A 14,235-nucleotide genomic window follows, 5' to 3' on the forward strand; every position below is an offset into this window, starting at 1 on the left:
CTTAATCATGCAAAAAAAAAATATTATTATAATTTAAAATATTTACAATATTAATAAATTAAAATAACTATATAAATATTTTAGTTCTTATTTTAATAATTTTTTCATTCTAAAAATTTATAGTTGCAAAAATAAAGTTTAAATAGTTTTGCTTATCACGTGTATAAAAAAAATACAGTACTCATGTGTGTAATTAAATATTTGAACCTTTTTTTAGGCACTATAAATTATTTGAAAATTTTGCAGGTAATCTAAAATAAGTACAACGTACACATTTATGAAAAAAAATTGGAACAAAAACTTTTTTGAATACAAAAACAAATAAAAGTCTACCGAAACAAGATTTTAGAGAGTGTACTACTATAGACTTAATTATACCCAAAAGTTTCTTAAAAGTTTTGCAACAAAAAGAAAAACGAACAATAATTAATATCACAAACATACTATCCTTTGCCTTTTATCTAAACGTTGTTTCTTAACATGTCGTTTTGATTTGGTTGAAGTGTGGAATAGAGAGCTTCTCCTTAATTTCGCAATCAAATAAAAAATGATTAGAGATGCATAAGAGGAAAATGAAAATGCAAGTCAAATAATAATTTTTTTCTAATTTATTTTGTCTACAAATGAAGTTAAGTTGTACACTTCCTTAGATATATATAATTGAATTTACTGTTAATTACAACTTAAATTTAGAAATGGAAATGAGAATCTTGAATTAAGCTATTACGTACAATCCCATTAAAAGTATAAGTGTAGACATTTTTTTGATGAATTAAGTGTAGATATTGTTAATTATTACGTACATTCCCATTAAACCTATAAGTGTAGATATATAATGTCACTTTTATCAGCACGGTTGTTACTGAGCTGGTAACTTTTATCAACGCATTTTGCAAACTGTGCTGACAAAAAGATCAAAGTTTTACCAGCGCAAATTTGCAGTGACTAAAATCTAACTTTTACTGAAAAGTCATTTCTGCCAGTACTTTTCATTTTGTATTGGCAAAAGTTATAATACCAACGTTGATTTACCAACCCGTTTTGCCAACACATCAGAAGTAAATTTTATTTTACCAATGCAATATCAAACTTTTGCCAGTACAAAACTGTGCTGGCAAAAGTGACATTTCTTGTAGTATATATTGATTGGTTTTGGGCTTTAAAGCTTTGTAAGTTTATTTGTTGTTTTGGTAGTGCAAGTGTGGATACTTGATTATTGTGATAGTTTTTTCCACAGTTTTGTATTGTTTGTTCGTGTAAATAAAATTCTTTTACTTCCAATAAAAAAAAAAAAAAAAAAAAGAAAAAGAAAAGAGAGAAGAAGAAGAATATGATTAGGAAATATAGAGATTGGGTGGAAGCATATTCCATAAAGCTTTGTAAGTGATTATTTTGTGTTGTATAGTTATATTATTAGTTTTGAGATTAATATACAGATTCCAATTTACCAAAAAAAAAAAAAAACAGAAACATCATAGAGTTACATTCATCATTTATATATATTATGATTTTTTATAATATGTATTAATGTTACACGACTGCATATATATATATATAATGTCATTTCATTATTTGATTAAAGAAAATACATGATAAAAAGTACATATAGTTATACCCATATGTAGATATATAAGTATTTATTATACGTACGTTAACATAAAAGCCATTTATAATGCATGCATGCTTGCATACATATAACATGCATTATAATTATTCATTACAATTGACATTATATATATATATATATATATATATTTATTTATATTTTTAAACGCATACTCCAAAAGTACTAGCGGGGACTAAAATACAATGACATCCAGATTTGCAAGGATTCCATGGCATACAAAAACCCCTACAATTGTTATCTTGTGACAACCTTTCCTTCAATAGTACCTCGAAAAGGGTATCACGATCCATAATAGTCACCATCTTTCTATCTTGACCGTTCATCATGATATGATCCTGATCTGATGATGAGATTGCAGAAATAGGAGATGGAACAAACACAAGACCAACAACTACTATACAAATCATCATCATCATCACACCGCTCTTCTCCATATTGATATGATATATATTTTGGATTATGATTTGATTTCTTGATTGATGAGCTCACTATGTATATATATGTTTGTATATCATTCCTACATATCATCATTCTATTTATAGTAGTATACTACAACTACTTCAATGAATATGTTGATCATATTAATTATTTTATTTAATGAGAAAAGATAAAGAAACCACACCACGTGAAATGTGTCTAGGCATCCAAAGACGATAATAATAATAATAATAATAATAATAATAATAATAATAATAATAATAATAATAATAATAAGGTGTTTATTCATTTTTACACTTAAAAACTGTTTTTTTGTCTTTTTACGGAATCCTACATGGAAATTCCTATTGTAACTAGCGCTGCAACTTAAACTGTAATAAAAAATCGTATAGCAAAGAAACTACTAATTAGAAACTCAAAACGTAAATTTGGAAAAAAAAAAAAAAAAAGTTAAAACAATAGTATATGGAGTTCATTAGATATATATAATTGAATCTACTGGTAATTACAACTGAAATTTAGAAATGGAAATGAGAATCTTGAATAAAAAATTGAGTGGAAATAATCTCACAATTAAAGAAGAATTTTATTTTAGTATTATTATTGGTATAATTTATTATTAATTAAATAAATAATATAAAAAAAATATTAATAACTTATAAGGTAGTTCGAAGGTGTAACATTTCTAATGGGGATTGCTTAAGTGGTCTTTGTCACATGTACAATAATACCATCAATATTTTTAAACAAACTTTATCAATATCATTGTTTAAAATGCCATTTCCATGTGACATTATTTATTTATTTTTTTAAAAAAATTACTTTATCACTAGCTAACTTTTGTTTTTAAAAAGTAATATGTCGGGCAACTCTATAAAAGAGAAAATATATATATATATATATATATATATATATATATTAAAGTGTGTACTTTTTCATTCATTGAAAAAAGTTGAACTTTTTTTTTTTTTTTTTTTTTTTTATCTTGATAAAGTCTTACTTGGTAGTGATGATAATTTCATGAAAGATAGTGTTCTCTTTAAACTTGATTTTACACAATAATTGGCCACTACCACTTATTTGCATTGTCCTGTGATTGTCAAAAATAAAGTACTTTTCCAATTATAAGGTTGTATAGTATAATGTAATAATTAATAATAATATATTGAATTTTTTGGCATACAAAATATTTTCTATATTTTTTCTAAAAAAAAAAATATTTGCACTACAACAATGTGTAGTTTACGATGTGAATTTATATCACCAAAAAAAAAAACAAAAAAACTAATAATTTATAAAAGTATGCATGGGTATTACTTATAAATAGGTATTTTATTATTGGTCATTAGATTAAATATAATAGTTGATATTTACAATTGTTAATTAATTTTCAAAAATTAATATTTTTTATTTTAACCTATTAGACATGGCATTCATTTTTTTTCTTTCCATACTTTCTATTCCTTTTTCATTCTTAAATTAATGAAACTATTGAAAAATTAAAGTAATTCTGGATGGAACTGTTATAAATTTAAAAAAATAATAAAAACCACACGTCGACCCTCCTAAACTCACCATTTCTGGTTACTCTCAAGATTTCTACACTCTGGTCCAACACTCACTCTCTCTATATATATACTAGAAAAAAGTTACGTGTCAAGCACATATACTTAGTTTTATGTTAAGTATATTTTATTTTATTTACAAATAATACAATAAATAATTGAAGAAAAAATATTATTAATTATTGTTTGAAATTATTTTTAATGTATACAATAAATAAATAATACATTTTACATTAATTAATGTAAGTAATGGTGTTGCAAATTAAAAGTATACAGAATGCAATATATTAATTTTAAAAAATCTTGATTATCGAACAGCACATTGTTCTCAAATTAATTCAAAAATAAATTAAAAATTAATGTTCAAAATATTAATTAAAAAATATCGTACTTTTAAGAAATTTAAAATATTTTCACACAACATGAATTAAATAATTGTAATTAAAAAAACAACAAAAATATTATATATATGAATACGATATAATAAAACAACCTTTTAATCTTCAGCTTAAAATTAAAATCTAATCACAACAAGCTAATAGACTTTTCGTTGTTGATTGAGACCACCAACACATCTCACTCTTGGGTAACTACCATAACTTCCAATTGATATTGGTGCCACAAAGTTAAGAAATCAACAAAATTAAATTCTATTGCTCAATACTTCACAAAGTATAGGACTTTTCAAGAAAATAAAATGAAGATACGAAGCTACTCGATCTTTAACCAACAGTTTAAACACTTTCACAAAGTTGTTCTACATTTAGCTGCACACAAATTGAAAGAGGATGAACAAAAAACATCAAACTGAATTTATTATACAGATATATAAAACATAAATACAACTATTGTATTGTATTGCTGACTAAAAAGGAACATGATAAGGTATTACAATCAGAACCTTCTTTGACAATGAGTCAATGACTACAATAATAATCACAATTGTTCTTCTATTCATTAAAACCCAATAGCCATATTGGAATGTCAATGTTACAGAACCATTCCTATAGAACACACATAGATTACCTACATAAATATTTCTCTCAAAAAACTCAAATCTTGAAGCATTAAACTGAATCATATATCATAATCCACTAATTTTTAGAGTTTCTAAACAATCAAAATATTAATCTCAATATTAGGTATTTATTGAGATTATAAGAAATAAAAGATTGCAAATAATTGAAACACAAAGAGGTAAGCATAAGAATTTTAAAAACATTGAAGAATCATTATTCGACTTCAATAGATCCTTTTGTTTCTGTAAAATGTCAATTAAACTAAAACACTAATGTTCCATGATCATACACATATATATGCCAAAATCATCACCTAAAGAGTCAATCGTATTTTTTTTTTTATTTAATGAGATTTATTTTATTTATTTTATTATATATAAATAAAAAGTGATCCATGAATTTCTCATAAACTATTTTATTTTTAATAATAAACCATTTTTTTTTAATATAAATAAAAAGTCACCCATGAATTTCTCATAAACTAAGAATTTTGTTATATAGGCACACTTTATATAGAATAGATATATATCATTTGGATGCAATTATACTCGATGCACTTTATTTTTTTGGTATTTTTATGAAAATCGACATAGAAACACTTATAGTAACTAACGGAGCAACCTAAATCGCAACTAAAATTCACATAACAACATATATAAAAATCACTGGAGAAACCATTACTTGAGCAACTCTAACCGTAAATTTTAAAAAAATAAAAAATAATATATGAGTAATTATTCTTTTTTTATATATATATTTTTAGTTAATTTAAAAATAATAAAACAACATTACTTGGTATTTAATTTTTGTAAGAAAATGATTAAAATGATAGGAGTGTTGGTAATGTATAAACGGTTGCCTTCTAGTGCCAATGGCTTTCAACCAGCTCTTATGGGAGGAATGCAATCTATGACAGCATTTTCAATGGTCCCATTGATTATGGAATAATCTTTCACAATTTAAGTTTAACTGGGATGTATATTATCAATAAGTTAAATTATATTGTTCCTCCTAATTGTTTATTCAACCCTCTTAAATGATAAAGGACATTAATGACAAACACGAAAATTGATAATTCTTCCTCTAATCTCAATTTTTGCTTAGTATGTTGTGGAGGCTTGAACTCCCCAACAAGAACCAACACAACACCAAGAATAACACACACAGATCAAGAACACATTCAACATAAAACCAGCAACATAAAACAGAACTTAAACCAGTAAAACAACTTAATGAAAGCAGTAAAAGACAAATAGAACTTACGTGGTTGGGCTACACAATCAATGTGATCATGAGCTTAATCCACGGGAGAAAGCAACCTTAATCATGGCTGTGGTGATGAGTTTTATTGATCTGAACATATGTACAAAACAGGGATAAAACCTTTGAAACAAAATGGAGTCTTGCTCCTTACAAAGTGTCTCTCAAATGGCTCTCTCTTACAAACTTAAGAGAGACCAATTACAGCTTCCAACAACACTCTCAATCCTCTCTCAACACTCTGAATATTTTGTCTCTCTCTCTCTCTCTCTCTCTCTCTCTCTCTCTCTCTCTCTCTCTCTCTCTCTCTCTCTCTCTCTCTCTCTCTCTCTCTCTCTCTCTCTCTCTCTCTCTCTCTCTCTCTCTCTCTCTCTCTCTCTCAAAGTAAGAGGTCTTCAATATATATATGTTGTTAACAACTAACTAACCTTAACTGTCAAAATAGTTAAGTTAGTTTGGGAAGTTACTAACTGTCAAAACTGACAATGAATCCAAATTCAAGAGGTCAAACCTCAACAATTCCACTTGGTTTGATCACTTGAATACCTCTGTAAAGATTTCCAATGGGAAGACTGGTTTCTAATTCCAATGAAGGTTGTCTCCATGAGGAGACATGGCTTTAGTTGATTCTGAGTAAGTTTAGACAATATCTAAACTTGTCACTTGTAGTACTCTTTGTTAAGATGTCTGCAGGATTGTCATTTGTTCCAATCTTCTTGACTTGAACTTGCTTTGAACTGATTATATCTCGAATGAAATGTAGTTTTATATAAATGTGCTTTGACCTCTCATGAAACATGGGATTTTTCATGAGATGCAAGGCACTTTGATTATCATAGAAAACAGTGATGTTTTCAGATTCTATCTCCATTTCAGTCGACATTCCCCTGGGCCAAATAGCTTCCTTGATGGCTTCTGTAGCAGCCATATATTCAGCTTCAGTGGATGACAGAGCAACCACTTTTTGCAAGTTCGATTTCCAACTAACACACCCTCCATAAACAGTGAACACATAACCAGTTAGGGACCTTCTGGTATCAATATTTCATGCATAATCAGAATCTACATAGCCAGTTACATCACCATGTATTTGATCTCTGCTATCAAATACTAACCCTGTGTTCAGGGTTCCTTTAATGTATCTCATTGTCCACTTGAGTGCAGACCAATGTTTTCTCCAGGATTTGCCAAATATCTGCTTGTAACACTCATGGCATGTACAATATCTGGTCTAGTTACACCATTGAGTACATTAGGCTTCCTACACAGCTAGCATAGGGTATATTACTCACGTGTTTTCTTTCAGCATCAGTTGTTGGAGCTTGAGTAGCAGATAGCTTGAAATGTTGAGCTAATGGTGTTGATACAGCTTTGGAGTTAAACATTCCAAACTTATCAAGAACCTTCTTGAGATAGTTGCTTTGAGATAGTATGATCTTGTGAGGTCTTTCTCTGCTTGTGTCAATGCCTAGTATCCTTTTTGCTGTCCCCAGATCCTTCATTTCGAATTCTTTACACAATAGCTACTTTAACTTGTCAATTTCAGACCTTTCCTTCCCAACAACCAGAATATCATCAACATACAATAGTAGATAGATTTGGTTAGCAAAATAAACACAAGGATCATATTTGCTCTTAATGTAGCCAATCTTGTTCATGTATTCATCAAACTTCAAGTTCCATTGTCTAGGAGCTTGCTTAAGACCATATAGAGATTTCTTCAAAAGACAAACTTGATCTTTGTCTTTGCTTTCAAAACCTTCAGGCAATTGCATATAAATCTCTTCTTCTAGATTTCCATGTAGAAAGGTTGTTCTCACATCCATTTGATCCACCCCAAGATCAAATTTTGCAGCCTTTGACAAGATCATTCTTATTGAGGCTTGTTTGACAACTGGTGAGAAAATTTCAGTGAAATCTACACCCTCTTGTTGAGTGAAACCCTTAGCTACAAACCTTGCCTTAAATTTCTTTGTACCATCCTTGGAATCACCTTCCTTTTCTCTAAAAATCCATTTGCAGCCAACAACTCTTTTACCAGTAGGCTTCTTAACCACAATCCAAGTTCTATTTTTTCTGAGTGAAGTCATTTCTTCTTGAATTGCCTCTAACCAGGCTTTACCATTCCTTCCATTGACAGCTTCAAAATAGATTGAAGGGACTGAACTGTCAATTTCATCTGCAACAGTGAGTGCAAATGCTATAAACTCAGCATATCCAAGTCTATCAGGTGGCCTTATTTTTCTTCTATCTCTGTCACTAGCCAACTGATAGTTGCTGAGGTCATCTTGATCATCATCTGATCTATCTTGACTGCCATCAATCTGTTGGTCTTGTGTCTGAATTGAGTCATTACTTAGTTCCACCTCAAGTTGTAATCTGCTTGAATTTCTTTCTTTTGCAGGAGCAGCTTCAGTTTGACTTGTAGTCACTTTCATGGCCATCTCATCTTCTCTGAACACAACATCCCTACTTATGATACAGTTCTTAAAACCAGTTTCAAGGCACCATAACTTGTATCCCTTGATCCCATCAGGATAACCTAGAAATAAACACTTAATGGCTCTAGGTTGAAGCTTATCTTGTCTAATGTGAGCATAGGCTATGCAACCAAATACTATTAGATGCTCATACTTAGGAATTTGACTAGTCCACATTTCTTGAGGAGTTTCGAAGTTAATGGCTGTTGAGGGACACCTGTTGATTAAATAACAGGCTGTCTTTAGTGCTTCTCCCCAAAACTTTCTTTCCAAACCAGCACTATTCAGAATGCATCTCAATCTTTCAAGAAGAGTTCTATTCATTCTTTCAGCTAATGTATTTTGTTGTGGATTCTTGACAACTGTGTTGTGTCTTCTAATTCCTTCTCTTGTACAATAACTCTTGAACTCATCTAAGCAAAATTCAAGGCCATTATCAGTCCTCAAAACCTTGATGCAACACCCTGTTTGTTTCTCTATCATGGTTCTCCAAGCTAGATTCTTATTTTTTAGCAAGAACACCCAGACCTTCCTAGAGTAGTCATCAATGATACTGAGGAAGTAGTTTGCACCCCCAATGTTTGAATATTAGAGGGACCTCAGAGGTCAGAATGTGTGTAACTCAGTTTCTCAGTGGTTGTATGCATGCCCTTTGGGAATTTTACTTTGCAACTTTTTCCCAATGCACAAGATTCTCAAAACTCTAACTTTTCCTTTAGACCACCTTTGAATACCCCTTGCTTGTCAAGTTCTATCAATCCTCTTTCACTCACATGTCCCAACCTAAGATGCCACATTTTAATGCAATTTTCAAGAGTTTTGTCTATCACTGGTGCTGCAGAACCAGTAACAGTATGCCCATCAAGATAATATATGCCATTTCTAAGTTTTCCTTTAACAATAACATGTGAACCCCTGGTAACTTTCAATATACCATCATCTATCTTAATAGTATGGCCATTTTTATCAAAAGCACCAATTGAAAGAAAATTCCTTTTCAGATCAGGTATGTTAAAGGGTACAATTGTCATTTCTTGTTTTGTTAGTTAACTAACAACTGTCTTTCAGTTGTAGGTTAGCTATCAATTCTGTTACAAGACTGTTAGATCCAATCTTGGTTCTACTATCATTGTATCTTGTATATATATCTCAACTGTATCAATAATAAAGATTGAACTCTTTCATCATATCTTTGTCCTCTTCTTTCTCTTTCCTTTCTCTCTCTTTTCTCTGTTTCTGGTTTATCTTGTTCTTACTCATGCTACAATGTCAAGAAGGTTCAATACTCCTAACACTACAAGAAATGTCACTTTTGATGTGCTGGCAAAAGTTGGTATTGCGCTGGTAAAATAGAATTTACTTGTGATGTGTTGGCAAAATAGGGTTGGCAAATCAATGTTGGTGTTAGAACTTTTTCCAGCATACAATGAAAAGCGCTGGCAAAAATGACTTTTTCAGCGCATAAATGTGCTGGTAAAAGTTAGATTTTAGCCACTACAAATGTGCGCTAGTAAAACTTTGACCTCTTTGCCAGTGCAGTTTGCGAACTGCGCTGGTAAAAGTGACATTTTTTGCAGTGTAACATGGTATCAGAGCAGTGGCCTCCACTGGTGGCGAATATGGCAACCATAGGTCCTAGAACTGCTGCAACAAGAGCATCAACAGCTGACAATAGCAATGGTGTCAATCAGATTGGCAATCAAAGTCAAAACAGAGATACAGATGAGAACTCTCCAGTATACTTTAATAAGTCAATTTCCATAAAACTTAACGATCACAACTTTCTTCTTTGGAAACAACAGGTTCTCGCTGTTATCCGTGGAAATCGACTGCTAAAGTTCATTCAAAACTGAAGTCGAGTTCAGAAGTCTTGCCAATGTTGTAGCTGAAATTGCATGGCTTCAATCTCTGTTTTCAGAACTTCACATTCACCTATCTCATCCACCAACAGTTTGGTGTGACAATTTAAGCACTGTTTTGCTCACTACAAATCCAGTGCTTCATGCTCGCACAAAACATATTGAATTGGACCTTTACTTTGTGCGTGAAAAAGTCCCAAATCACCAAATTACTGTCAAGCATGTTCCTGCTACAAACCAATTAGCTGATGGCCTAACCAAAGATATCTCAAACCAAAGCTTTTGCAAGTTCAGAACCAAACTCACCATTTTGGATTCATCCAATGCTGAGTTTGCGGGGGAGTGTTAAAGGGTACAGTTGTCATTTCTTATTTTGTTAGTTAACTAACAACTGTCTTTCAGTTGTAGGTTAGTTATCAATTCTGTTACAATTCTGTTAGATCCAATCTTGGTTCTACTATCATTGTATCTTGTATATATATCTCAACTATATCAATAATAAAGATTGAACTCTTTCATCATATCTTTGTCCCCTTCTTTCTCTTTCCTTTCTCTCCCTTTTCTCTATTTCTGGTTTATCTTGTTCTTAGTCATGCTGCAATGTCAAGAAGGTTCAATACTCCTAACAAGGTACATACCTTACTTGTTGCAAAACTCTGATTTCTCCATCATACATTTTCATCTGAACCGAGCCTATTCCTTCAATTTTGCATGATTTGTTGTTGCCTAATAGGACACTTCCACCTTGTTCTTTTGACAGTGTGTTGAAGAGCTTTCTGTTTGGAGTCATATATGAAATGAGCACCCCGAATCCAATATCCATTCTTCACCAGAATTCATGCTTGAGGCAACAAGTACATCAGCAAATTCATATCCATCTGCAGCTAAATTAGCTTCACCTTTAAACTTGTTTTTCTTGTTTTGTTCTCTCTTTAGATTGGCTTTGAGAGCAAGACAATCATTCCTAAAATGTCCTTCTTTCTTGCAATAATAGCATTGTTTCCCTGCAGCATTTCTTGAACCAGATCTTGCTTTGTGTCCCCCATTTCCATGATGATTCTTGTTTCCTTTATACTCTCTTTTCATGCCTCTGCCTCTTGTAAACAGACCTTCACCACTCAATTCAATCTTGTTATCTTCTTTCCTTTGAATCTCTTTAGAGCTTAGAGCAGCCTTGACTTCTGTCATGGTGAGAAAATCTTTTCCATATAGAATAGTGTCAACAAAATGTTCATAGGCTTTAGGCAAGGAGCTTAGTAGGATAATTGCTTGGTCCTCATCATCGATCTTAACCCCAATGTTGCATAAATCTAGAATAATTTTGTTGTAGTCATCAAGATGTCTTCTTAACTCTTTGGATTCATCAATTCTTAGAGTGTAGAGTTTCTTCTTGAGGTATAATTTGTTGGCCAGAGATTTCTTCATGTAAATCTCAGAAAGTTTGTCCCATAATCCCAAGGCTTTCTCCTCACTAGAGACTTCTCTTCAGACTTCCTCACCCAAACTTAACAGAATTGCACTGTGTGCTTTGGTTTCTATTTCAAACTTCTTCTTCTTATCATCAATAACTGCTAGAGCTTTGAAATCCAAGGCCTCTGAAATACCTTGATGAACCAACAATGCTTTCATTTTGATTCTCCATAGACCAAAGTCATTTGTATCATTGAACTTGTCAATTTCGAACTTTGAGCTGGACATTCTCGATCTTCTTGGTAAGTTCTTTGAAGAACAGATTTGATTCTTAAATTGCCGAGATGAACCTCAGCTCTGATACCAATTTGTGGAGGCTTGAACTCCCAACAAGAACTAACACAACACCAAGAATAACACACAATGATCAAGAACACATTCAACATAAAACCAGCAACATAAACCAAAACTTAAAACCAGTAAAACAACTTAAAGAAAGCAGTAAAAGACAATTAGAACTTACGTGGTTGGGCTACACAATCAATGTAATCATGAGCTTAATCCACGGGAGAAAGCAGCCTTAATCATGGATGTGGTGATGAGTTTTATTGATCTGAACAGAGGTACAAAATAGGGATAAAACTCTTGAAACGAAATGGAGTCTTGCTCCTTACAAAGTGTCTCTCAAATGGCTCTCTCTTACAAACTTAAGAGAGACCAATTACAGCTCTCAACAACACTCTCAATCATCTCTCAACCCTTAAAATTTTTTGTGTTTCTCTCACTCAAAGTAAGTGGTCTTCAATATATATATGTGGTTAGCAACTAACTAACTGTAACTGTCAAAATAGTTAAGTTAGTTTGGGAAGTTACTAACTGTCAAAACTAACAGTGAATCCAAATTCAAGAGGTTAAACCTCAACACATGTTATTTCTGAAATTCTCCATCTTATTATTTAAGCACCATGTTATTTCTCGAGACTATACATGTATGTATATTAGATATTGATTAATCCAATCTGCGTAGTTGAGCCTACTATTCGCAGATAAATTGCATGTCCTAGCCACTAACTTTAATGATGTCCCAAGCCTTGAATCCCATCAAAGAAATACTAAAAATCAAAGAATAGAGAAGAAAGATGGTAACCTTGGTGATTTCTAGCTTGTAATCTCAAGATATCCTTAGTAATTTAGAGATATATTCAAGGGTTTTTTTTTTAAGTTTTCATGCGTTTCAAGAAAATTATTTGAGGATATTAGGTTTTTTTTCTTGATAGACTGTTATAATTATTTGAGGATATCTAATTTTATTGGATGCAATTGCCATAAAAAACTAAAAATATAATTCTATTAAAAAAGAAAATTAACTTGTTGGTGACTTGTTATAATAAGTCACCAATTGCCACATTATTATAATTTTTTATATGCATTAATAGATATTACCTATTAAAAAATGTTCCTGTATTGTGATAATATCATATTAGTTAAATCAATTAATTAGCTTGAATATAATGCAAGAGAAGAAAAAAAAAATCATCGATAAAGTGTGAAGTAGATAGTACTCTATGTAGGACTCAACTAGAATCAGTGTTCCCTCCCTAAAAGACAATTGATATACATTAAAAAAGAGAAGTAGGGCTCAATCCATTATTGTTTGATCAAAAGTACACACGTGGTCCGTACAAGTCATTGTCAGCTTTACAGAAAGTCTTGTAAATTTCAGTAATGGGAAACCAAAGAAAACATCACTTCAATAACACGTGATCCGTACAAGTCAATTAAATCAGTGATCCCTACACAACTCAATTTCAACGTGTACATCAAACAAGTAGGGCTCACTCCATTATTGATCACTCCTACAATGCACATATTATTGATCATTCTTATGTATATAAAGTTAAGTGGTATTGTTATATATATATATATATATATATATATATAAAAGGTTTACTAAGGTTATTTATAGTCTTCTCAGATATATAAATCTCAATCACATGCAAATTTTCTATGATAAACATAGAAATCTTATAAGCTATCTAAACTATACAGGTACTTTCGTCCTATATCAAAATTCAATTCTATTTCACTATAGTATAATCGATACTCATTTCTCAGATATCGCATCGAAATCATAAAATAGTTAATTGATGGCCAGGTAATTAAAATAATTAAGCACGAATGAAATAGATTACATAGAAATTAGAGGAAAAATAAATCATATTAAAACTGTAAAAAAAATGTCAAACAACATCCATCTAATCTTAATAAAGTGTTTAGCTACATATGTTCATGGAAGTAAAATCACACATATTAACTTAAAGAAAGAGAAGAAGATAGAGAATAATATAATGTTGAAAACCCTCTGCAGAATGCTTCCAGTATTGACTTCTATCTCTGAAATTCGTACTCCTTTTTCCCTCTGAATTGCCTTCCGTAAAACTATTGAAGTCCACTTATTTTATAGCCAAAAAATGATAAAATAAAATAAAATATTGCTGAAGAAAAAACTGCTTAGGATTAGAAAACCTATTCTGTCTAGGATTAGAAAAGAAAAGTGAGCTTTCTGTTGCGTCGACT

This window comes from Cannabis sativa, chromosome 7, assembly GCF_029168945.1.
Source record: "Cannabis sativa cultivar Pink pepper isolate KNU-18-1 chromosome 7, ASM2916894v1, whole genome shotgun sequence".
NCBI classification, from domain to species: Eukaryota; Viridiplantae; Streptophyta; class Magnoliopsida; order Rosales; family Cannabaceae; genus Cannabis; species Cannabis sativa.